Genomic DNA, 26,888 nt, shown 5'->3' on the forward strand with positions numbered 1-26,888 from the left:
TGTTAGTTGTAATTGTAATATATTTATAGTCAGAAATTGTTTTCAATTACATAAATGTAGTTATTCACTAAAACTTTACCAGCTTTCAAAAACTTATTTTCCTTTATGAGAAGATAGGTGCTTAAGTTTTTCATAACAGTACTTTGTCTTTGTTTAGGTGACATATACTTGTATGGTATACTCCAATGTGCCAAATTTTAGAGCTCTTAATACTATTTGGATTCTTCTACATCGAGCATGCATAATAAAAACCAAGAACACACGCACACTATATACAAACTATGACACTAAATAAAATTAATGTCTTGTCATTTTTCAGTTATAATGAAATAACTATTATTTCTCACATGAAAAAATCTTAGGCTGCGTGTTTACAGTTATTTACTATACTTGAAATACATAACAAAAACCATAGTTATGTTATATCTAAGTACATACTTAAGTATCCAAAACATATTATAATTGTTAATGATTTTTGATTTAGTTCAATATTTATATTCCATATACGTTTTAATAACCCACACAGTTTAATACGTAATAAGTTTTGCCTTTTTTTTTATATATTGAATAACAACAAAGTAAACAATAAGGAAAATTACTTAAGAATTTTTTTTTATTATTATTGCCATTTGTGTGTTTATACATAAACTATGTATTTCATTAAATTATTACTAATTCCATATTGATTTTTTAAATAAATAATATTACAACTATCATAATAGATAAAACTGTTAAGCATACTATAATTAATTGTTCTAACAATATACAATAAATAGATAAACAAAAGTGAAGTATACCGATATTATTATAACAGCCATTCCATCGGTAAAGCACGCTTAATGATTAAATGCATCATATAATCATATAATTCTATAAGTAGTGAATTTTTTGATTTGAATAATTATTTAATGTTTAATATCAAAAAATTAGTATATTGAGTAAATAACTTAACGAAACTCTTATGTTATACCATCATTATTATATCAGTATAATAGAAGTCTGTAAGAAATAAGATATTTTTGTTGATGCAAATAAAATGCATAAAAAAAAAATTAAGCAACTTATATTTAAAAATGTTTACTTATCTAAAGAAAACATATTCGATTTACAAACTATGGCATATACTACAAGCATTAGAGTTCGTTTACAACCAAAAAAGTAGACACTATATTTGAAAATAAGCATACAATTTAACCAACAATAGCTGTTTCCGCTTCACTTAAAATGTAAAATCAATAAGGCATCAGAAGTTCACAAATTGTCATCCATTGAATGTCTGTCTTAGACTGACGGTTTAAAAACTTAAGTCATTTAAAGCATAAATCAGTCAAACATTAAAATAATAACAGTAAACATATTTAAAAAATAATTGCCACTACAAGAGTATACGTAATATTGTGTATACCTACATTAATTCATACTAAAATCATTATTATTCAATATTAACGGCAGCTATAATGTTTTCATTGCAGAAAAGTATGCTTTAAATAATGTTGTATGGACCTTTTTTTCAATAAAATAACTTTTAAGAACTAATGTATTTGTGGGATACGGATTGGTATTACAGGCCTATTATAAAATTGTGAAAAAGACGATATACCGATGTTATGACCGCATTCGGTACTACGAATAATAAAATTACAATTTCAATTTTTTAATAGAATTAGATATTAAATACAGAACACTGTTACGCGTAGTTAATAATTTAAACGTTGTCTGTCTGTGATACGATGACGTAACACAATGATAGATTAATATCGAACGAGAGAATATTATGAGCGATTGTAAATGTTAATAGTATTATTAGACAAGGCACTTATTTATACCAAGTACAATTCAATGTATATTAAATGAAATTCTGATATAATACATTTTACTTAACTGATGACTTAGTAGCAACAAACGGAGAAAGCGATGAAGCGAGTCTTCTTGGACTCACGAATACATAACAGGATGAAGGACTATAGTATTATAATTATTATTATAAATGTTGTTAAGTAATTAACATATATTTATACCTATATAATGGTGAGACTCTGTGATAATACATAATTAATATAAGATGATCATATGTATGAACGTATGTATATTATAATAGGAAAATATAAATACTGTAATTGTGTTTTACACATAGGTTAGGTTACACAATTACATTACATTAAGTAAATTGAGTTCACTTTGAAAAAGAATAAAATTAGACTGATGCTATACATTATATATTAAACACGTATGCAAAATATAGTGAATACGATACAAATAAAACTCTGCCTTTGGCGCAATACAATTTTGAAGTCTATTGTACGAATTTGTAACGATCCTATATTCTATTCATCGAATAACTTTAACAAACATGTAGTATGTATGCAAAATATAGTAGCTCATAGAGTTAGTTCCATTGCAAAATAGTGTTGTAAATTATTTCTTAGGAATTTTGAGACAAATAAAAACGTTAGGTAAATTTTTAGAAGTTTATAGATTTTTAAATATTAAAACAATATTATAGATTACATAATTACTTTACTGAAAATTATAATGGTTTTAAAAATAAACAAGTTTTTTTCATGTTAATTAAAGTTATAATAATACAAAAACAAAAGATTTATACAGAAAGTTTTAGATAAACATATAATGAAGACAGTAATATGCATTCATACTATTAATATTTCATCACCAACATCTGATAAGAAATTTATTTATTTTCGTAACTTCAATATGACACTAAATAGGTATTTATTTTTTTTCTCAAAAACACAATATTTAAAATAAGTTATGGCTTACTATGGCTAACACTAAACTTTCTAACTATTATTTAATTTATACATTCTTTAAAAAAAATTGTTTATAACTATTACAATGCAGTTTTGCTTTTTTGCTTTGAAATCTTAATTAATTATGCTGTATAAGTTACACACAAAGTTTGTACATTCCACTTGGTAGTTGATTTTGAGTTGTTGAAATATTCGTGCGTACTAGACATGAATACAAAACGAACGGCTTTATAGCAATTCGTAGTAATACTTGGATCTACGCAACAAAGGATGATTTTGAAAAATTATAAACACAACGGTGTCTTTTGCAAAGAAATGTATCAGAAAAAATAAAATGAAAAAAATACTAGCATTTGAACGAGATAAGCTTGATGTTTCGTGTTCAAGGGTTTGCGCTAACAAGAAAAGTGGTCTTTATTGGCTAAATGGAGATGGTAGAAATACTTGATTCTTTTCCCTTACCTCTGCGTGGAGTTAGTGAAAACATGACTGTAATACTGATGATGGTTTTTAAATTTTCTTTCTATGTTATAAGAATAGCAAGTGAAAAGCAACAACAACTTTAAGAATTCAAAAAGAAAATTTCATAGTATCTATGTATACATAGGTCTTCAAAAATAAAATGTCTGGACTCTGATATTTTGCTGAAATTGACTTAGTCAGGAAGAATAGTAAATTTTAATCAGAATGATAATAATTTATACTATATATTATTAGTTAATATTTATTTTTCTATGATTATTGTATCATACCTATTAATTAATATAAAATACAAAATACTATACAATATACATACATAATTATATGTCAACAAAAGAAAAAAAAAGATATGTAAAACTATATCAATACTACTACTATATCCGGTTTTATAAATTAAGAATGAAACAGGGGCAAACATTTTGACAGCCTATAAAACACAAAAATTGCTTAAAAGTTTCTTTATCTCTATATTATTATATTATATCAATTCAATTCCGATCTTATATAATTGTGTATCAATCGATGATTGCAAAACCATCACGAGTAACATATTTTATTAAATTTAGATATTAGTAAAAAAGTATACTAGTCATGTGTTTCTATGCGTTAAGTTAAAAAACCCCTTTAGTTGTATAATTAGTATATGATATTTTTTTTATAAGTATTTTTTCTTAAATTAATAAATTTTCAAAATAATTTATATTATATAATTTTTATCAATTATCCAATAGTTTTAATAAATTGACTCTCTACGTTTTTGCAACCATCGTTTCATATACAAGTATATTATCATGTATTCGTATATAACTGATATTATTATAAAATAAACTAAATAAATACGCATAGTACCTGATTTAGTACACAGTGGCATTGTTTCGGATATTTTTAGAGAGGTCGATAAAATGTAATTTCATTACAAAATGCAACTGTTAAATTTAACAGACTGAAAAATTGAACATTAACAAACAAAGTTAGAGGTTTTTTTAGAAAATATAAATAAATTTAAAAGTAGATATTTTGTTTGTAGAATTTTTACCATATTCATTGATACATTCTTTCATTTGAATGAAAAAACGTAGTAAAAAAATAAATGAAATAGGATTATAATAAAATAATAATTGTTATTTTATATGCCGTAAATATTGATTTAAAAAATAAAAGGATAATCGAGTTTAATTAAAATGGTTATTTAAACTTTTTCATTACCATATATTAATACATTTAAGTTAAGTTCATAAAACCGATATGATATTACATAAATAAATATTCATAACTACCTTTTAAAATATATTTAATATAAATTATACACATTATTAAGTATATATAAATTATTATAAATAAAAATAAATTATTTATTAAAAAACTGTAAAAAAAATATAAAAACTATATATTTTTTAAAATTGTTTTTTATTATACTATACATACAAATAAATACATACCATTGAATAAAAAATTATCTACCTTTCGTAATCAAAGCTTGTGTTGAAAGTAGAGAGTGAACTAGTTTAAATTAATAATATCCAAATTAAAATTAAACCATGTATATAAGTCTAACAAAAGAGTAATTAATTCATCATGATGTTCAATAAACGTAATTAGTAATACAATAAATAATAATACATCTATATTACTATTGTTTGATTGTTTAAAAATTATTTATTTTAACACTGAATTGAAAATAATCAAAAATAATTAAAATAAGATAATATAACAATATAATATTCTAATATGGATATTTTTTTTTATATAAGCTTAATCAAAATCTTAGATTATTGATAATTTAAAAATAAAACATTTTCTGACCTATTATATTTTCAAAATTAAATAATAAAAGTACAATTTATTCAATTATGCAATCTGAACTCACAGTTAAATTCTTTTTGAAAATACATATTGATGTAGGACTAAAATATATCAGCATAATCATTAAATTAGTCTTAAATCCCTTCTGATTCAAACTTTAAGTCTGTGTTTTGAAAGTAACTAAATTTACATAAAATAAAACAAACGCACTAAACTTCAACATTTTCAAATTTAAAAAAAAAAAGACATTTAACATAAAACAATCAAAATATATATCTATTTAACAAAAACATTCCCAAATATGAATATTATATCATATATTAATATAAAAGGAATGGCATTTTCGACTTTACCAGCCATAATAAAGTCTATATTTATTTTAACAAAATTTAATTTATTACTTTCACTTTCATGTATTATAAAATAAAACAAAAATAATAAATTCAAATATTATATACCAACCTACCTTTTTTATAAAAACAGTGAACACACACACATAATATATAATACACATTTTACCATAAATAGCATTGTTATTTTTTTTTTTACCATTTGTTATTAATATTTTCGGAAAATTTATAATGGATAGAAAACTTTGAACATCACTTCAATCTAATTTTTGGTCAATTGCATAAGGTGTATAAAGTATATGTATTACTACATAATTTGTATATTAACTAATAAACTATAGAGTTGTCATTTTTTTATTGACTCATATGAGAATGTTTTTATTTTTATTGATCTCATATAAGCTTCAACTAAAGTAGTTTTGAACTATAATTACTACTTACATTTTTATGTAACTAAAACATTTTTTTCTTTACAATGGTTCTTAAAACTTAGATTATTTCGTTTAAATATAGTTCGTTAAAAAAAAAAATAGTATGAGTTTGTTTGTATTGTAATTAGTAATTATATTTGTGATTCTGAAACTGGGTGTAGTTGGTTGGGTATAGTATTTAATTTGTTTTTATGTATTGACAGCATTCAATAATTGACATACATAATATTATATATATATTATATATATATATATATATATTATGCTGATATAAGTTTTATTGTTAATCCTGTTTCACGGGTTAAACATGAAAATAAAAAAACCTTATAATTATAAAATCAACAGTTTTTCCTCTGTTTAACCTATTTAAAATACCTACTGTAAGTAATTTTCAAACATTCAAAATATAATAGATTTGCATGTATTGCTCTTTTTTATAGTTGAATATAATATTTTGTGTATGATGATACATTAATATCATTCACTGTCATACCTATAACATTTAAAAAATAAAACACTTAGATATTGAAAGTCTGCATTTTAAGAATGTATAAAGTAAATTTTGGTTGTCTGATTTATTTATGTAGTATTTGTAAGTACCTATGATAATATAATTATTATTTAAAATTATATAAAATAAATACGAATAAAGATAACACGGCGTTCTGGATATGCAATTTGGGTACATTCCAGTCTAGGAGTTTTTTCCCCAGTATTTTATAAGCAAGCAATAATGTATTAAAATATAATGTATGATTTGTAAATATAAATGAGAAGAAATTAAACTAAGTGTTTATTAATTGTGTTGAATATTGTCGTAATTGAACCACTACCAAATTCTCACAATTCATGCTTTTAGAATTGAATTAAATTCTTAAACCTTAATCATTATTGTATTTGAATAGTAAATTATATTATTACTAGAGAATTCGTGTACTAATTATTTAATATTATAAATAGTTAAGATAATGTTAAAATGTTTAGTAACACTACCATAATATTGTTTAAATAACAAATCTAAAAATAATTAAAATACGATTATTAAATTAAATTTATTAAAATCAAAACTTTAATGGTAATGTAAGATTATTCATAACTTTATTGATTACCGTGGTCTTTATATAAACATTTAAAGCTTATGGTACGGTCATTTTAAAACTACGAAAACTCTTTGTTAGTTAACCTGAACACTATGTCACGCGATGCATAAATTATGTATATGTATTTTAATTTTAATAAGTTTTATTTCCTTTAAACGTAATATAACCTACTATGATAAAACAAGTTTTTCAATTGTATCATAAGCTGTTGTTTGCTTCAATTATAGTCAAATTTGCAAAATTAATGAAGAATACTCTTATCGTGATTTGTTTTGTTTTGAAAGTATAATATGTCAAAAACATATAAATAACTGTAAAAAAAAAAACAAGAAAGACAACATTTTTAAAATTAAAACCTTATTTATAAAATATAGTTACAGAATATTTTTATTTATTTATATTATATTGTCATATACGATTAATCAGTAGAATAATAGTACTTATATGTGTCAAAATAGATTATATAAGATTTGAGTATATTTTGATACGTAAAATGTTAATATATATATATATATCAACATCCCTATATTTATCACTTTACATTTAATTTCTTTAAATTTAAAATCAATAATAATAATAACAATAATAAAACAAACTAATCTGATTTAACATGGGCTCTCATCATTTACAAAAATGTGTGTATCCGTATAGTGAACATTTAGGTTGTATATTATATTTTATATTTATAACCGTTATTTTGATAACTGATTTTCTATATTAATTTTTATATTTAAATTTAGCTAGAAGATTTTGAAATTAATCAATTAATAATTCGTTATAATAAATATATAATAATTCAACAATTCGTATAAGATTTATGGTAGGTATAAATTGTATTCAATTCATCAGAAAATTTTATATTTTTATTGCGTCTTAATTGTTTAGCATTTCTGTTCTATCCAAAAACGTAAGTAGTAATTTACTCATTATTATATTTAGTTTAAATTCTTATTTTTTAAATTGATTTTTCTTTTGTAGAAATTAAATGAATTGCAATGAAATAATATTATAATTTAACATGAACTTTTTATATTTTCATTTTTTTTTTTTAAATTGTGACTATGCTTGAAATATGAAATACTTAATATGCATCTCATGATTTATGCCGTTATTATATTATTATAATGCGACATAATGATAAAATATTTTTATATTCGTGTTCTCTATAAAGTAACTTATTCATAGAATCATCTTGATATTTTATTGTTTTGAAAACCACCAGTATACACAGTTCTAAAATATAACTATCATTAAATATATAATTAAATTGTATTTAATCAATTTTATCTAATTATAAATCATAATCGGCCATAAAATAATTAAAGAATAAAAAATATACATTATATTTTTCAACTGTGTCATAGGTAAATAGTATTAAAATAAATCTATTTTTATTAAGTTTGATATCAAAATTGAATAGAAAAGTATTTTAACAAACCTATTATTTACCTAGTCATATATTTTACTAATTATATCATAAATCTTATATATTGTCAAATCTAAAAAAAATTTTGGCAATAATTTTATAAACAATGGTGTGAATTTCGATGCAAATTAAATTTTTTACTAAATATCTTAAAATAATGTTTTCCAAACTTAAAAATCACTCCATACATCAAATAATATTTTTTTTAAATTTGACTTACTTTATATTTTTATTAGAATATTTTATAAAATATATTTTAGTTTCCTAATACAAAAATGAATTTATCTATTTTAAAACTTGATTATTTTTACCGATAGTACTTATTGTACCAAATAAATATTATGCCAACTGTAATAAAGAAACAATAAGCTATTTATTTAAGTCATAATAATAGTGGAATAACACTATTTTTTACTGTTTTATTATGTATTGAGTATAATTTCGTCTACAACTGATTTCCTAGTGACTTTTGTAGTCTTTTCTCTGTATAATTAATCTTTCGATTATTTTTTTTTTTTTAATACCTTAACTAAAGAAATCGTTTTGCCATTAACATTCATATGTTAAAGAATTTAGGTAAGTAATTTTTTTTTACTCATGGAATTGCATTGTTTTATAAAATGTTTGAGGTAAAATTGGCAGCTGAAAAAAGTTTACATTGACACAATATGTGAATAGATAAAAATTTTTACATGCTTAAATAATCAAAAAATTAAAATTGAAGTATCGCAGGCATAATTTAATATTATGCCTGGACATAAATTATTTAAAACAGATCATTGTACTAGAATTTTATCATCAAAAATTCATTTTTTCCAAACTGAAAAATGCCAATTTACGCGATTTTCTTTCAATTTTTACTAGACAAAATATTCCAAATGAATCAATAATACGATATAATTTTGTCGGTGATTGTTCTAATAATACAATCAATATTATAAGAGCTTACTTGGTGAAAAATTATTGTGGGTGAGTATGGATGAGACTACAAACATAAAAGGCCGATATGTTATCATACTTTCGAAATTTAATGCATCTCTAAAAATTTTTATTCAATGTATTTAATTAATCAAATATATATATTTTTTTTTTTACTTCTTAGATATAATATATTAGTTTCCTAATTACGTTTGTTTTACAACAATTCAAAAATATAAAAATACATAAAAATTAAATTTTAAATATTTTAAAAATTACAAAAATATACAAATTGTTTTATAGCTTGAAAATCGTATCTAAAGATTGGCAATTTAATGAAGATACAGCGTTATAATTTACTTACACAGAAATTTAAACACATCAAAAATACGTCATGGTCATTATTTTTTTGTTTTTTATGAAGTTAAATAAGTTAAAGCTTTAAACTATTTATATGTATAAAAAAATAACGATTTTATTCTCGTATTTTATTTTAATTAAAAACAAATATATATTAATATAAATTGAAACTTTTTATAATTAATATATATTAATATTTTCTATTCTAAATTTTAAAATACGATATAAAATAATTTTAATCTCCTTAGACGATGATTATATTTATATTGTTGTACAACATGTTTGTTTATATTTTAAATTTAACAACAAGAATAAATGACATAAAACAATATTACATCAAATTATATAATAAATCTAATATTTTAGTTGAAAACTTATTTAACCTACTAATATACTACTAGAAAAAAAAACTAATTGTAACATAAATATACAATAAAAAAATCTTAAGAAATAGAAACTGACACATTGTCTTAACTCAAAATAATTTTTGTATACAATGATTTATCACATCTAACACATCCATTATAGTGACTTACACTTAAAACATACCATATAGTAGAGGAAATTACTAGTTTTTTCAATAGTTTTTAAAATTTATTTATTTTAGTATTATAAAAATGTTGTTATATAAACTTGCTCTTTTATATAATGTTACTTAAGGGTGACCAATGCTGAACATACGTGAAACATTAAAAAACTGAATTGTCCTTTTTTATCATCGTGTCCCTTTGTCTCGATATACTTCGAATGAGATGTTTTTTGTCTCGTTTTTAAAAGATGATCTCTTTAAATAAATATTGTAACATGAATATCGTTTAATAAAATAAATATTAACTAAAATAATTCAGTTTAAATGTATTCTTTACGTACATAAAAATTCAAATGACAATGGAATAGTATACGAACAATCTGATTCATTTCTGATACGGTCAGTGAACTTATACAGTTATACTCCTATGTGACAGTACTTTTATTTAATTTTTTGTCACCAAAATAAAAAGAAAAATAAACTTTATAGATACATTCGTTAATACCATAAAATTAAATTAGAATATAATATATAAATATTTATAATATTAATAACAATGGTATGATATTTTTTTACAAGAAATCCAAAATCGTGTTTCTATTTTTTATTTAATTTATTTTTATTCAAATAATAATCATCAGATAATTGTTGTTACTATTATTTATATACATTTGAAAGTTACTTAACATATTTTTATCAGGTGTCAATTTACACGTTGTAATGTAGGGAAATGTGTCATATATTTTAAGTTCAAACTCTGGATTCTAATTTATAGATATTGAATATCTTACCAACTATTTATTTTCATATTAATACTTGAACATTTTTTTATGTTTGTATTTGTTTAAGTAAATATATTTTTTTTTTCCAAAAGGATGTTATAAGAATTGAAAATTTTATGACAGACAAACATTGAATTTTGTCTTTTAAAACGAGAATAATTCACATCCAAGTGAGTGGTTTTCAACATTTAAAAAAGCAAAATTTTTCATGCGTGCATCTTATCACAAGAAATCAATATAATTGTTATAATGTACACGTACTATTTAATGTATCGTAAGTAATTTATTAATGGGTAAAAATAAATAATTAGTCTCGTATATATCCGTCACCGTGTATTTGAAGAGTAAGTCAGGTAGTTCAAGTTAATGAATCGATATTACAATGATAAAATCAAATAATTATTATATTAAATACTGTCTATAAATAAAATATTAGTCACGTTTTAAAAATATGTTTTCTCAATTATAGTACGAACTGAAACGTTAATATTGATTATAATGATAAAATAATTTTATTTTTACATTTTTAAATAACACCAAACCTTCTTTTCATTCTAAACATAATTTGATTCATAACAAGTATAAATAAAATTTGTAAAAGTCTTAAACTTTTTTTTCAAAATTTAAGTTACAGCACTCTATATGCTAGTCATATTCTTGTTAAAGATTTTGCTTTTGAGTCAATTGTATTAAAAAGTTTTAGCATGTTCCAATTCCCTTTAATTTATTATCAAATAAATCATATAAAATTGTGATATCCAATTAAAAGAGATGCGTTGGTTTGATAACTTCATAATCTTGTTAATGAATATTCCATACAATCAAGTGATACATCTGTGATTTTTTTCTTTTACATCATGTACATACAATGCATTTCTAGATTAATTATCATAAGACGTAAATAATAAATTGACAGATTTAAAGTACACTTTTTAAATGGTAAGCCAACAATTAAAATAACACAAATAACAATAATACTCAAATAATAAATGTTGATAAATACCATATTGTAATAGATAAAATATTAGGTATACGGTGACAAATTAAATTAGAATGGAATTTAAATTTCGAGCATTAAGTGGAAAATTATAGGTACTGTTATATTGAGTCTATAACTTTCTAATCTATATAAGTATGGAATATAAAATATAATTTTAAATGCAAAAATAACTTTATAATGACTTATTAGTTACCTACTACCTACCTATTATGCAAGTATATAATAATTATTAATTATATTTTAAATACACATGATGATAACAATTTTAAAATCTACGTAAATATATTTAAATTTGCTTAATAATTAGGTAATACTTATATATATATATATATCAACTTAACAAAATATTATAATAGTAAATTAAACAATTTATTACATCATTTTGAACGAATATGGTTTAATATTTTGGTAACCAATGTCACTAAATAATTATTTTAATAATATGTAATATAAAATGTTAAAAAATGTTCTGGTTTTCTCTCTCCCTGATTTTTTTTCCTTCTAGTCTAACGGTACTAACTAAATCCACCTAATACTACTGAAAACCTCCATCAAAGTTGGTAATCAGGCCATTTTTCTCAGTTAGAATATGTATTATCTTACACGAAAATAAAAAAATACGTATCACTGTAAAACAAATATATTCATTCCTATTCTCACAATCAAAAATATTGAGTTTGAAAACAAAACATTAATATTCTATGTGTAATAATCAAAAGTAAAATCTTTTATAAACAACCAAGCACACACATAAATATATCCACAAAGAATAAAATGAATTTTTATGTTTTAATAATTATTAGGATTTTCATTTTCATCGTATTTAATGTTAGGTAATATATTATATTGTAATTTAGGTATGCGTAACACTGGATTATTTTTTATATAAATATTTATATTAAAAAATAAACCATGTTATAAAATTTACATTTTTGTTTTCAAATAATATCGAATAATAAAGTGTATCATTGGTATATAGTATATTGAAATATTATATTAATTACTTACTTTTCGTTTACCTAAATAATATAAGTATTTAAAAGCTACATTAAGCTATATTATATACTTAATTATATTAGTATATTGAATTTTTGTACAATTATTTTGTAAATGAAATAACACTGGACAAACCGCATTAAAAGTATTTTAAAATAATGTATTTAAGCCACGAATGACCTAACAATATAAAAAATACTTATTTTGAATAGGTTAATTATTTAAAAACCAAATAATAATAATAATAATCTAAAACGAAAAATAATAATATCTAGAAACATAATTATATAAAACAAAATTACGTTTTTAAAATAATAATAAAAGTAATACCTACATTCTAAAGAAAAATCATAATTATTTTTATTCACCTATAATAAAATTCATTGATTTTTATTCTTTAATATAAAAGAAACATTTCATATTATTTCATTTCGGTACTTTAGTTAAATATAATGACAATAGCATAAAAAATATTATTTTAAATCGCGTACATTTCATAAATTATACTATTGGTACAAAATCATTTACATTCTGCTACACTATTTTAGCAGTAAAAACAATTTTTCTCAACTAATAGGTGTAATAGTAGGTACCAATTTATTCAAGTTTATAGTTATAATAAATCTTTGTCTATTCATTCCGCTTGGGATTATGGTTTCCTACATATATGATGTTTATAATATAAATGTTTCTTAAGCTTTAGTAAAAACCACTGTCTTTTGTTTAAAAAAAAAAAATAAAACAATATAAGTATATATATATATATTAAAACATAATATACAATAAAAATTGCATAAATAAGTAAATCTAATGACCTAGTTTTGGGTCACAAGTCAAAATATACTTTTAATAATTTAAATAGACACATATTAAAAATGTATTTAGTTGAATAAAATGATGCAATGATATCATAATATTCTGAGAATAAGTATTAAAATAAGTGAGTCATCAAGATATGTATGGTAAACTAAATTTTAAAGCAAATTCATTTTTTTTTGAAAGACTATTAATTTTAAAACTAATAATTCACAAATGTGAAGATATTTTGATACATGTACAATTTTGATATGTAAGGATCATTATTAACTAATAAAAAGAAAAATTGTTGTCATTTAGTAAATTTTAGTATCTATATTAAAATAAGCGAGCCACCAAGATAATATGTATGGTAAACTAAATTTAAAAGAAAATTAATTATTTTTAAAAGAATTTTTATGAATTTTAAAACATAATTTAATTTTAACGATTGTGAAGATATTTGAAATATGTACAATTTTGAAATTAAGACAAATCATTGTTGTCATTTAGTACATTCTAGTATTAAATCTATCAAGCTATGTATGATAAACTAAATAACTTATTTCACTATATTTATTATTCTATTAAAAGTGATTAAGGCTTTAACAAATTATTTAAAAAATATGTTTGTGTTCATATGTTCAAATTAGTTTAAAAAAAATTGCTCTGTGTGAATAACCTTATAAAATAACTAAAAGTCTTTGTTAGTTAAATATTTTCTAAAAAAATTGTTGTTTTCTTCTAATAAAATGACTCACGGCAAACACACTGTCGGAAACTAGGGGAAGCCTAAATTGAATGGTTTGACAATCAGTGCAATGCCGGGATATTCCGACTATAGCCCCATTGATTGTAAACGGTGTGAGGTCCAATACAATGGTGGTATATTCCAACTATTACATCATTCACTCGTCCGACAATTTCTCAGCTAGGGAGGTCTCTATTTACCTGTAGGTACTACGTAAGTCTGCGCTGTTTGGGTATTACTATAATTCCGGTAAAAGACTATTACGCGATTGCGTGATGAAGGTCCCGTGTTCTGTCACAGACTTGATCAAATTGGTTAATTTTGTTTGCATATTTAACATTTTTTTATGCATATTATACCATTTTTTGTGCATACTTGTATGCATATTTTGCCTTTTTCAGCTTCTACAACTTCCGAGCCCTAGACTAAGAATTAATCGTTTAAAACACACGCAATACTTAAATTTATTAGCCATAAGTAATATTACCTAGGTATAAATTTATACTAACTATGATTGATCATTTTAAGTCACAGAACTTTAGTTCATGCCAAAGGTCAAATAACAAATCGAATAACCATTTTGCTATACTTATTACAATATTAAATGTGAATAATGTTTAAACAAATTAGTAGGAGATAATGATAAGGCATTCATCAGCTCAAAGTAATGGCTTTTATATTAATGGCTAAATAAAATATAGACTTAAAAAAGTTATACATTTTAGAAATTTATTAATACGAACCAACAAAAACCCATAAATACAAATATTTATTAAGTAAATAAATTGTTAAATTCTATGAAACTAATTTCCAGACGATAACAACTGATAAAAATTTAACCAATTTAAACACACTAACTACGACGACTTAAAAATATTTGATTGAAATAATTAGAAATCCTACGATTTCGGCGGTTATTGGTAACGACTCACGAATTTTGTTGAAGACGGGATCGGGAGGGGTTACCCACAAAAATGAACAAAATTATAAATATTTTAAAGCATAACAATTACTGTGACGCCGAAAGCACGATATATATATCTACAATTATATAGTATATGAAAAATTAATTAATAAATAATATGCGGGGGCATAAACATTAAAATATAAATTATAATATAATAACTTTATTGTGAACGTATAATATAATTATTATATATATGAGTTTAAGTACAACGAGCTCAAATGCCGCAATGTATAACAAAATATAATAATAATAATGGAAACCAAAACAAAACAATTGAACGCTAAGTTGGCAATATACAAATAATAACTTATAACTGGCTACTAACAACGTGTATAAAAATATGTATATGGCCTGACATCAATAGCAATAAATGGATCTGGTCGAACGATGACCGCTGACTACGATGAAGTTCTTCTTTGACGTGTTCAAAAAGAGACTTGGACTCGACTTAATAAAAAATCCGTTTACAAGTTTCACACGAGGTTTTGCGACGATACGCACAAGACGGTAAACGAATGCTACGTTGCGTTCAGTTTGACCGTTGAAAAAAGACAATTTTTTAAAATGGCTGTAGGTCAACGTGACGGCTAGCTGCCTGTCCTGCGGCAGACGAATTGACGCCAGACAATGGAGGGGGGAGTTTGCTGGGACTTTATAATAATATATTCGCCACACTTATAGTGTCCCGAGCAAAGCTTATTGACGGCATAACCGTACCAAGTACGAACATATTATATAATATTATTTAAATTTATAGTTCAACTTTTAAGTTTCAACTGTCGTATAAAAATTATGAAGGAGTGTTATCAACAGAAAACCACAAGAATTGTTGTATAATTATGATAAATTATATTAGTTGATTACCTAATAATGATAAATTATTTCTTGGAAACAAAAAATTGAAAATCGACTTCTGCATTAACAAGAAATAAATTTGAATTTCAACAAACTTTAAAAATTGGTTAAAAATCAATGACTTAACCTAATTCAAAGCTTTAAACGCTAAAATTGTTTTTAAAAACTTATTTATGAAATAGCTATTTTGGATTATAAAAAAAAAATTTAATAAAAAAATTATTTTTTTTATTTTCTGTTGTAAAAAAAAAAAATATATTTATAACATAAACATTACAGCGCAGATCTTTAAAAATCATAACAAAAAAAAAAAAACTTAGAAATATTGAATGGAAAAAAGTTATTGCATTTGTTAAATAGACGAACTACATCCAGTATATATTTTAAAATATAATAGGTATACAATAAAAATTGTATAAACAATTAAATCTAATGACCTAATTTTGGGTCACAAATCACAATATACTTTTAATAATTTATATACTCGTATTTAAAAATTAATACTAATTAAATTATTAAATCATGTTGTAAGTCAAATATGTTAAAAGTGTTGTGTAATAAACAACAGTACTAAAAGGCAGATATTTTCTGTAGGTATAATATGAATAAAATAGTATAAAATTAAACAATTTATTTATATACAAATTTTAATAATTTTAATATTATATATGATTTTCAGCACGAATATATTTAAGTTAAATTATATTATTATGTATTACATTATTTTACAAATATTAAGTACCTAAATTTGTATATATATGTATTTGTATGTATGTAATTTATATGTAAAGTACATATGAATCAAGCGTTATTGTGTAAATTATATTAAGTACCATTAAATTTAACAGAATATATAATTGTTGAAGAAACAACTAACTTTAAAAAATGCAAGGTTTTAACTAAATTTTTTTGAATAAGATAATTAATTTGAGTTTACATCTGTACAATCATGCGCTAAGAAGAAAATTTGCAAAAGTAAGAAGTGGAAGATTGCCTCAATACTTAGTCAGTTTAGTATCTCCGTTAATTCCTTTCCGATTTCTTATTTAAATAAATTATCATTTCCGTATAAATAATTAAATTTAAGTAAAAGTACCACTTAAAATATTAAATTAACATAAATCATAAGAAGTCGTAAAATATGTATACAATAGCCAAACAAATTTCCTATTTAAGATGTTAAAAGAAGCAAATTTGTATCTGAAACGGGTCTTTTTAAAAATGCTAAAGAGAATATGTAAATATTAGGTAGTTATTAGGTATAAGTGCTGAGCCCGGTTTAAAAAATTATATTCAAAAATAAAACAAAATAATGTAATGATGATATTAGAGTAGAAGACGTAATGATACATTTTTTATGATGAGTATTTAATTTCTCAGACTTTTCAAAATCTAGTTAATATGTTTTAATATGATTTTTTATCAGAAAATAACGTGGTTATCCACTCTCAAGTAAAGTTAACATTAATATCGTTTACGATGGTTTTTTAAACCACGATATAAGTTAAGAGGTCGTGGTCTTAGTCAGTGTAGAAAAATGAAAATTCATTACCGGTATTCTTCTCCACGTCTGCCATGCCGTGATCAAACTACGTTAGATACGTCATTTGTGAGCACATAGTATACCTACTGTTGGTATGCGTCATGACGAGACTCGAACAGAAAGACTATTGTACGTATTAACTATATTATTTTCGAGCATCATCATTTCTAGTCTGACGAAATGCGTCTTCCGCTCTATGAAGATTATAACAGCTACGAGCGGTGGCACGTCAAGTTAACTGTTAAGACGTTTCACAATCATGTCGCCTCTATTATTCACAAGTTTCCCGTCAGAGATGATAGTTGTATCATACAACTTAAAAGCATATGCTTCAACTATTTTCATAATCGACGTATATATATATTATAATTGTGTGCAGATACTATCGGTGGAGTACTTAAAGATTATACGAATATCGAAGTTTAAATACAACATTTGTTACAGCTATTCAGAGCAGAAGGAAAAGGGAAACATTTTTTTTTTAATCAGTTTTATTAACTACACGCTTATATTATTATTAAAAATATAGTTTTATTAAAACCTCCTATATCATTATCAATATAACTGTGTGCATGGTATGCATAAAAAATAGTAAAGTTATCCGTGAAGTAGTCATCGAACACCTTAATACTGACTAAGCAATAAACATGCTTATGTCTAACACACACTCACAATTTAGGAATTTGAAAGTGTTTTATAGCCAGAAAAATATCCATCTAGTAAAAAAACATTTAAATTTATCGCAATTTTTATTTGAGATCGGTTCTTGCAATTTTTTTATTTTTCTCCAAAACTTTAAATATACCTTACTACGTAGGATTTATTGCAATAAAATCAAAATGTGGGAAAGTTTAGTTCACATAGTAAGTTACACTTGTGTTAGAAAAAGACAGATGGGTAATCAACGGTTTTGAATGTCTTAACGCGAATGAACACAAATCATTGCTATAAAAATTAAAATATTCTGTTTTTTTTTTTTTACAGTAGGAGGAGTACCACATGTGATTTCTTTTTCGATCCATCACAAACAATATTATAATATTCTCAATTCGGTTTCGATTAACCATCATCGGTTCGTTATTCCGGTAGGGTTAACATAACCTTTGCAGTGGTAGGACGTAAAATATGTAAATAGGTATTTTAGAACACCTGCAGTTAAACGTCGTGTGTGAATAAAGTAGCTCGTGATGTAGCCTGCGGTGTGGCTCATGGAGTTCGCTGGTAAACGAAGCTATAATAATATTATTTTGCATCGTATACTCATGGACCATGGTACCGGTTACTGTATTTTGTGGCGTTCCGTGTCACATACTATATTAATTTCGATTTCGTTCGGTCGTATCATTTGAAATCGATTTTAAAACTTCAGGGACTCACAAGCAACATGCCCCATCGACGTACAGTGTAGTTGTGCTATAATATTATATAATCTTAAGTTGAAAACAAATAAAAAAAAAAACATCGTCAACGACCTGTACAATTTAATCGTATACCATCTAATGGGAACAAAAGCCGATTATAAAACGGCTATCGATGCGCGATAAAAATATTATAATCACCAGGTTATAGTATTTACATTATATCCATAAACGTATCACAACTATGTTTAAGTTTGATGTAATATCCTATGGTTAAATGTGAAGTGTTAGCACGGTAAGTACTGCAGCTATAAAATTGTTTTAACTATATTTCAGATTTTATCATAATATACAAATACTTTTATGAACATAAAATTATTTAATTTTAACGTTTTGGAAAAATTGTGTATTCCTAAATCATAGCTTAAATAATTCCTGAAATATTACTAATTTTTAACTAGTTGCCGACAAATTGAAAAACAGAATATGTTTTATGGTAAAAATATTTAGGCGTTTGAGCTTCAAAATCATGATTGTGGTACTAAATAATAAATAATGTGATTTTAAATTGGTAATAAATAATAAGTAATAATTAATAAACACACACAGATTATAAGTATTATAAATGTTGTATTTCGTCTGAAAACTTGTGTGATTTATACCACATACTCATAATATATAAACTGGAATTGTTGAAAAGTTTACCATTTATTAATAAAAGTAGAACATGTACATTGTACACTGATATCATATAACCTGGTTATTACTCAAATATACATAAACTATAACTATTGAGGTTTATGGCAAGTTGATAAAAAGATAAAAGTTTCAATGACAATTAATTATGAAGTGAAACCACAATTCGATTATCCAATGTGATAATTACTATTCAATGCAATAATAATATCATTTTTAATATTTCAAATCAAAATAACAACGACTAAATATACATCATATTTATAATAAACTTGACATATAAATAGTATAACAATATTTATCCAGACTTTACAAAATCTTTAATTATTTATTGCTTTTTTACGTTGTATTTTATTGTGATTGTAACAGTATACCTATAAGCTAATGACCTATTAAATACAGAATTGTGTAATAACTAATGATTGAACTAAAGTAAAATATCATTATTTATAATATAAATAATGATATATTAAAAAATAGTTCACGTGACGTCAAAATGAGTAGTAAAAATAGTATGATAATATTGAAAAAACTCAACTAGAAATAATTTTAATTATGTTCATAGAAATGCATATGACATTTTCGAGTAATATCAATACTACAATAATGTTTTGTAGTTATAATTATAAATTTTAAATTAAAAACATAGATCATAAATATTTCTTTTTGTGTGATTTTTTAAATATTTTTACTTCTACGAAGAAAAAAAAGTTTTCTTTGATAATAATTTAACATATAGTTATTGACAGAAAACTGAAATACAATCATTTTATATACTTTTTAACAATACTTTTTACATTACTCTTCATTTTAGTCACAATATTTTATTATCTAGTAAATAACAAGAATACCTACATTGTTTATTACTATTCCTTTTTAAAACTTAGATAAAAGTATTTTTTGCAGAATAGTAATCGAATTGGTTAAATTCAAAACATGCCTACAAAAGTAAACAATTCAACCGCCTCCAAAATTGTATTATGTATTGTGTATAAGAATCACTAGCATAAAATTTAATGGAATCGATGAGTATGACCTATAAATTATGTAATATTAACTACTGATATGTATGATTACTCTAACATTATATTAAATTTGAAACTATTGAGCTTATGAACAAACGAGTCAAAAAAAGATATATTTAATATATATTTATATGTATGACAGATTATTAATTAATCATTGTAATAATAATGTAATAATAATACTATTAAATGAATAAATTGGGTATATATTTTACATTAACGTAATGTATTATGTACAAAATAATATTATAGAAAATTACTTAAGGATAACTATATGTATATTTAAAACCGATGCAGAACATTTTTAAAATGTATTTCGTAAAACATTTCTAAACAGTGATTTAAATAATATGTTTTAAAAATTAATTAATCAATATTAAATATAATTTAATATTGTGTGTTTTCATAATTCAATATTTGTAATATTTGTATGTTTATAATAATTGTACTTAAATAAACAACACATTTATTTAATTTTATAAAGATGACATAATAATGTACATTGCATAGTTATTCTAATATTTTAAAACATATAAATATATACGTAGTGATTTTATGTCTATGAAATAAATTATGAAGATTACAAGCGAAGGATTTAAGTCTCCGAAAAAAAAAACTATCTTTTTTAAAGTACAGACAGTAATCCCACATCGGAGTGGGTCCGACTTGTTTTAAAACATATTTCATATTTCATTATTTTAATAAAATATCGCTAAAAATATATTTTATAGAATAAATAAATAACTCCTTTAAAAGTTTGTCAAAAATATTATGTATGTCTACACTTCACTATGAACAGCTCCAGCCGTAACACGCATACGTAGACTGAAGGAGCGTAAGGACATTTAAAACGATAAAAACTGTGTTAAGACATTTAAACAAAACAAGGTTTAATTATTATTAATATGTTTTTTTTTTTTTAAGTGACACAAAAGACAAATTGTCAATGGAAAGTAATAAATAAAAATGTTTAAATGAATCCAATCGCGATATTATGTTATTCGTCCGTCATCTAAGGAATTTTTTTCAAATTCTATTGTATACATCATATTACTATTATTATGAAGTCAAACAACAAAAGTTAATAAAAAAAAACTTTGTTGATAAAGATGGCTCACTTTTTCGTTTTTATTGTACTATATCTGAAAAGGTTTTCATAATCTCTGTGATAATTGTCATGATATTATATTATATTTTTTTCCCGTTCCTTTTGTCTTGATCACCGCGACTCCCGACAGAATCGCGTCCGTAAATCCGTCCGGACGACCGTTATAATATTATATTATATTATTATTACATAATATTATATATTGAACCCTTCGCTCGAGACAATAATAATGAGACGATAATATTATTTACGTCATCACATTGTTCTACCGATACGGCACACTCCCCACAACCGACCCCCTCCACACCAAAAATACCAATTTTTTTTCTACCATAAACGTCAAACGTGCATCGTCGTCACTCACCTGCGTTGTTGTCGATACCGTCGGACCGTGTGCCTATATTACACTATTATTGTAACAAACGGGCGGTTCAAGCCCTCGACATAATAATAATATCGTCTTCGTCGTAGTCGTCGGTCACTACTCCGTCGGCGAGGACTCTACCACCGTCCCGCGGTCACCGACGACCGACCGGGGTCAAAACGTGATCGGAGTTTCTCGACTTAATCGTGTGTTCGGGTGGACCGCGACAGTCCACTATTAGACACTCTCACTCGCGGCGACGATAAATTTTATTATTCGACCGGAAAACTGGCGAAGACGCGATTGGAAAATCGGTCGAAAAAATTGTTTTGGAAATAGGTTAACGGAATGAAAAAAAAAACGAACCGAATAATACGATCGAGAAAATCCGACAGGTTTTACGAACAGCCGAAGCGCGAAGGAATCGTAATCGGCATATAAAGTAGGCGATATACGACGATTATAATAAATATTACGACGCGATATCGAAACCGAAATAGACGCGATCGGCGGCGGCGGCGGAGGAGAGCGAAAGCCGTGCGAGCGTGTCGGAGGACGATATTCACTCTGGTTTTGAATGGTCGCGAGAATTGCGCCAAAGCCCCGCGAGGGTGGACGCGACGCAAGCGTGAACGCTACCGCCGCCGCGAAAAACGACGACGACGGCGACGGCGGTAAAGTTGTGTGTCGTACCGTGTGTGAAGGCTGACGACCACTTAAAGCAAGCCGTTTGTGACTATTATTGTATAATTTTTATTATTATTATTATTATTATTATACGATAATATCGCACTGTAATTTATTGTGTTGCGATTTATGTACAATATTTTACAATGATTATAAAGGTATAAATTGTATAGCTCCTGTATATGGATATGTAGGTACAATATAAAATCGTATAGGCGCATGTGCAGTCGTCCGATTGCAGATGACTGCAAGCTACACGTCAATATTGTACCAATAGAGCCGTATTTATGAAAAAATAATTAAAAATAATTGTTTTTTTTTTTTTAAGTGACACAAAAGACAAATTGTCAATGGAAAGTAATAAATAAAAATGTTTAAATGAATCCAATCGCGATATTATGTTATTCGTCCGTCATCTAAGGAATTTTTTTCAAATTCTATTGTATACATCATATTACTATTATTATGAAGTCAAACAACAAAAGTTAATAAAAAAAAACTTTGTTGATAAAGATGGCTCACTTTTTCGTTTTTATTGTACTATATCTGAAAAGGTTTTCATAATCTCTGTGATAATTGTCATGATATTATATTATATTTTTTTCCCGTTCCTTTTGTCTTGATCACCGCGACTCCCGACAGAATCGCGTCCGTAAATCCGTCCGGACGACCGTTATAATATTATATTATATTATTATTACATAATATTATATATTGAACCCTTCGCTCGAGACAATAATAATGAGACGATAATATTATTTACGTCATCACATTGTTCTACCGATACGGCACACTCCCCACAACCGACCCCCTCCACACCAAAAATACCAATTTTTTTTCTACCATAAACGTCAAACGTGCATCGTCGTCACTCACCTGCGTTGTTGTCGATACCGTCGGACCGTGTGCCTATATTACACTATTATTGTAACAAACGGGCGGTTCAAGCCCTCGACATAATAATAATATCGTCTTCGTCGTAGTCGTCGGTCACTACTCCGTCGGCGAGGACTCTACCACCGTCCCGCGGTCACCGACGACCGACCGGGGTCAAAACGTGATCGGAGTTTCTCGACTTAATCGTGTGTTCGGGTGGACCGCGACAGTCCACTATTAGACACTCTCACTCGCGGCGACGATAAATTTTATTATTCGACCGGAAAACTGGCGAAGACGCGATTGGAAAATCGGTCGAAAAAATTGTTTTGGAAATAGGTTAACGGAATGAAAAAAAAAACGAACCGAATAATACGATCGAGAAAATCCGACAGGTTTTACGAACAGCCGAAGCGCGAAGGAATCGTAATCGGCATATAAAGTAGGCGATATACGACGATTATAATAAATATTACGACGCGATATCGAAACCGAAATAGACGCGATCGGCGGCGGCGGCGGAGGAGAGCGAAAGCCGTGCGAGCGTGTCGGAGGACGATATTCACTCTGGTTTTGAATGGTCGCGAGAATTGCGCCAAAGCCCCGCGAGGGTGGACGCGACGCAAGCGTGAACGCTACCGCCGCCGCGAAAAACGACGACGACGGCGACGGCGGTAAAGTTGTGTGTCGTACCGTGTGTGAAGGCTGACGACCACTTAAAGCAAGCCGTTTGTGACTATTATTGTATAATTTTTATTATTATTATTATTATTATTATACGATAATATCGCACTGTAATTTATTGTGTTGCGATTTATGTACAATATTTTACAATGATTATAAAGGTATAAATTGTATAGCTCCTGTATATGGATATGTAGGTACAATATAAAATCGTATAGGCGCATGTGCAGTCGTCCGATTGCAGATGACTGCAAGCTACACGTCAATATTGTACCAATAGAGCCGTATTTATGAAAAAATAATTAAAAATAATTGTTTTTTTTTTTTATTATTATTATCATGTTTGAAATATAAGTTATTAGTTATTGCACTATATAGATATTCAAGAAAAAATATAATTTGTTTTACTCGTTTTTTTCATCGTGGTGTTTTATTTTTTTAACATAAACACACATTTCGAAATTTTTAGAAAAGTATATCCTGTTTGACGCTATGTATAGTAGGTAATTAATGCATTTTAATTAAAAAAAAAAAAAAAAAAAACAATTACACATCACATAAATATGTAAGTATAAATATATTTTGCAAAAATATGATGTTGTATGAATACTTCAATAGTTACTTGTAGTTGAACGAATATATGAAAACATTTAAAATCGATTAATAGAAACAGTTTAGTTCATAGTTGTATGTTAAAATAATATTGTATTAAGTGTGATTTCTATGTCGTAGTTATTTTATACAACATTCCTGTGTCTAGTGGTGATTTCAATGAAGGGAAGCCAGGGAAGGGACCCAAATTAAACCTTAACATGCTCATTGCACTTCTAATAAAATAGAACTATAAGTCTTGAATTTATGTAAATTGAAATATCAATTAAAAAGTATCCTATATTTTTTTTTAGAAAAGGTGGTGACTGAATTTTGTGTTAACATGAGGAGGGGTGGAGGGGGGTGGATGTCAAAATTCATAACACAACGTTAGATATGAGACCTGACAATCCACGAGTCACTTCGGTTTCATAACGAGTCAAGTGTTATGAGCATTTTTTTTTTTTTTTTTGTTTCCTGCGGTTGGTTACTTGTATTACTCACGAGGGATCAAAAAAGATTTTTTATCGGTGACTATGTTTTTTTCTCGGAAATTGAGTTTTGCGTAAAACGTCCGTGGTACGCCGTGCGTAAATAACATTTTAGATATAGCTGTAATAATTACATATATTATTACACCAACAGCGTGTATGATGTTTGTCGAAGAAAAATTAGATTTCTCACATTCTTCCACTTCTTACCCTTTTTAATAATATTATGTAATTTGTTTTTTTTTTTTTTTTATCCTAGTAACTAGTAAGTAACTTTATTTTAGATAACGTTTTGATATGTCCCTAATAGAAACAACTAAAACTCGGTGCATCCGAATTGCATGCCAAAAAAATAAACATAAATTGGAATGTCCAAATTGCATGTCATGTATCTACACGTTTATTTTTATTTATCATGCACTTATGTGCACAACTTAAATTTTATTTTCTATTTTTCTATTTTTTTTTTTTTTTTTTAAGTGCATGAATATAAACTGTCTAGTTTCTAGATTGAAATATGTTTAAATTCGAGTAAACATTTTATAAAATTGGAGAATATGACACTGTGCACTGTGAATAAGTATTAAATAAAATGATTGTAGTTTCAGATAATCAAATAAACGTATTTTACATATTTACAATGTATTCTAAATAAATAATAATATTATAAAATTTGGAGGAGCGTTTTTGACAATATCTTATATAGTATAAGTATATATTTAATTATAAAATAATAAAGATGATAATAATTTATAATAATAAAATATATAATCATATCCCTCTAAGAGGTGGCATGCATTCGGATGCAGCCTTAAAAAATCTGTTTTCAGTAAAAGGTCAGCAGCTATTTTAAGTCTCAATGTTTCAGATACTATACTAATACAAGGTATTTAATGGATTATTATCAATTATTAAATTATTATAGCTAGTTTGACAATATCAAAGCAAATATAATATTTATTATGGTATGTATATTCATACAATCACAAAAATTAAAAAAATAAGTTAAATGTTTGAAAGTAGGTAGGTACTTCCAAATTGCTAAACAACTCAGTATCAATAAAAAATTAAGATACTATTGTAGTCAATTGGAAAACTACCACGCTTAAAAGCCAAGACGTATAAATTACTTATTATAATGATATCATGTATAG

This window comes from Aphis gossypii, chromosome 2 (genome assembly GCF_020184175.1).
Source record: "Aphis gossypii isolate Hap1 chromosome 2, ASM2018417v2, whole genome shotgun sequence".
Classification (NCBI taxonomy): domain Eukaryota; kingdom Metazoa; phylum Arthropoda; class Insecta; order Hemiptera; family Aphididae; genus Aphis; species Aphis gossypii.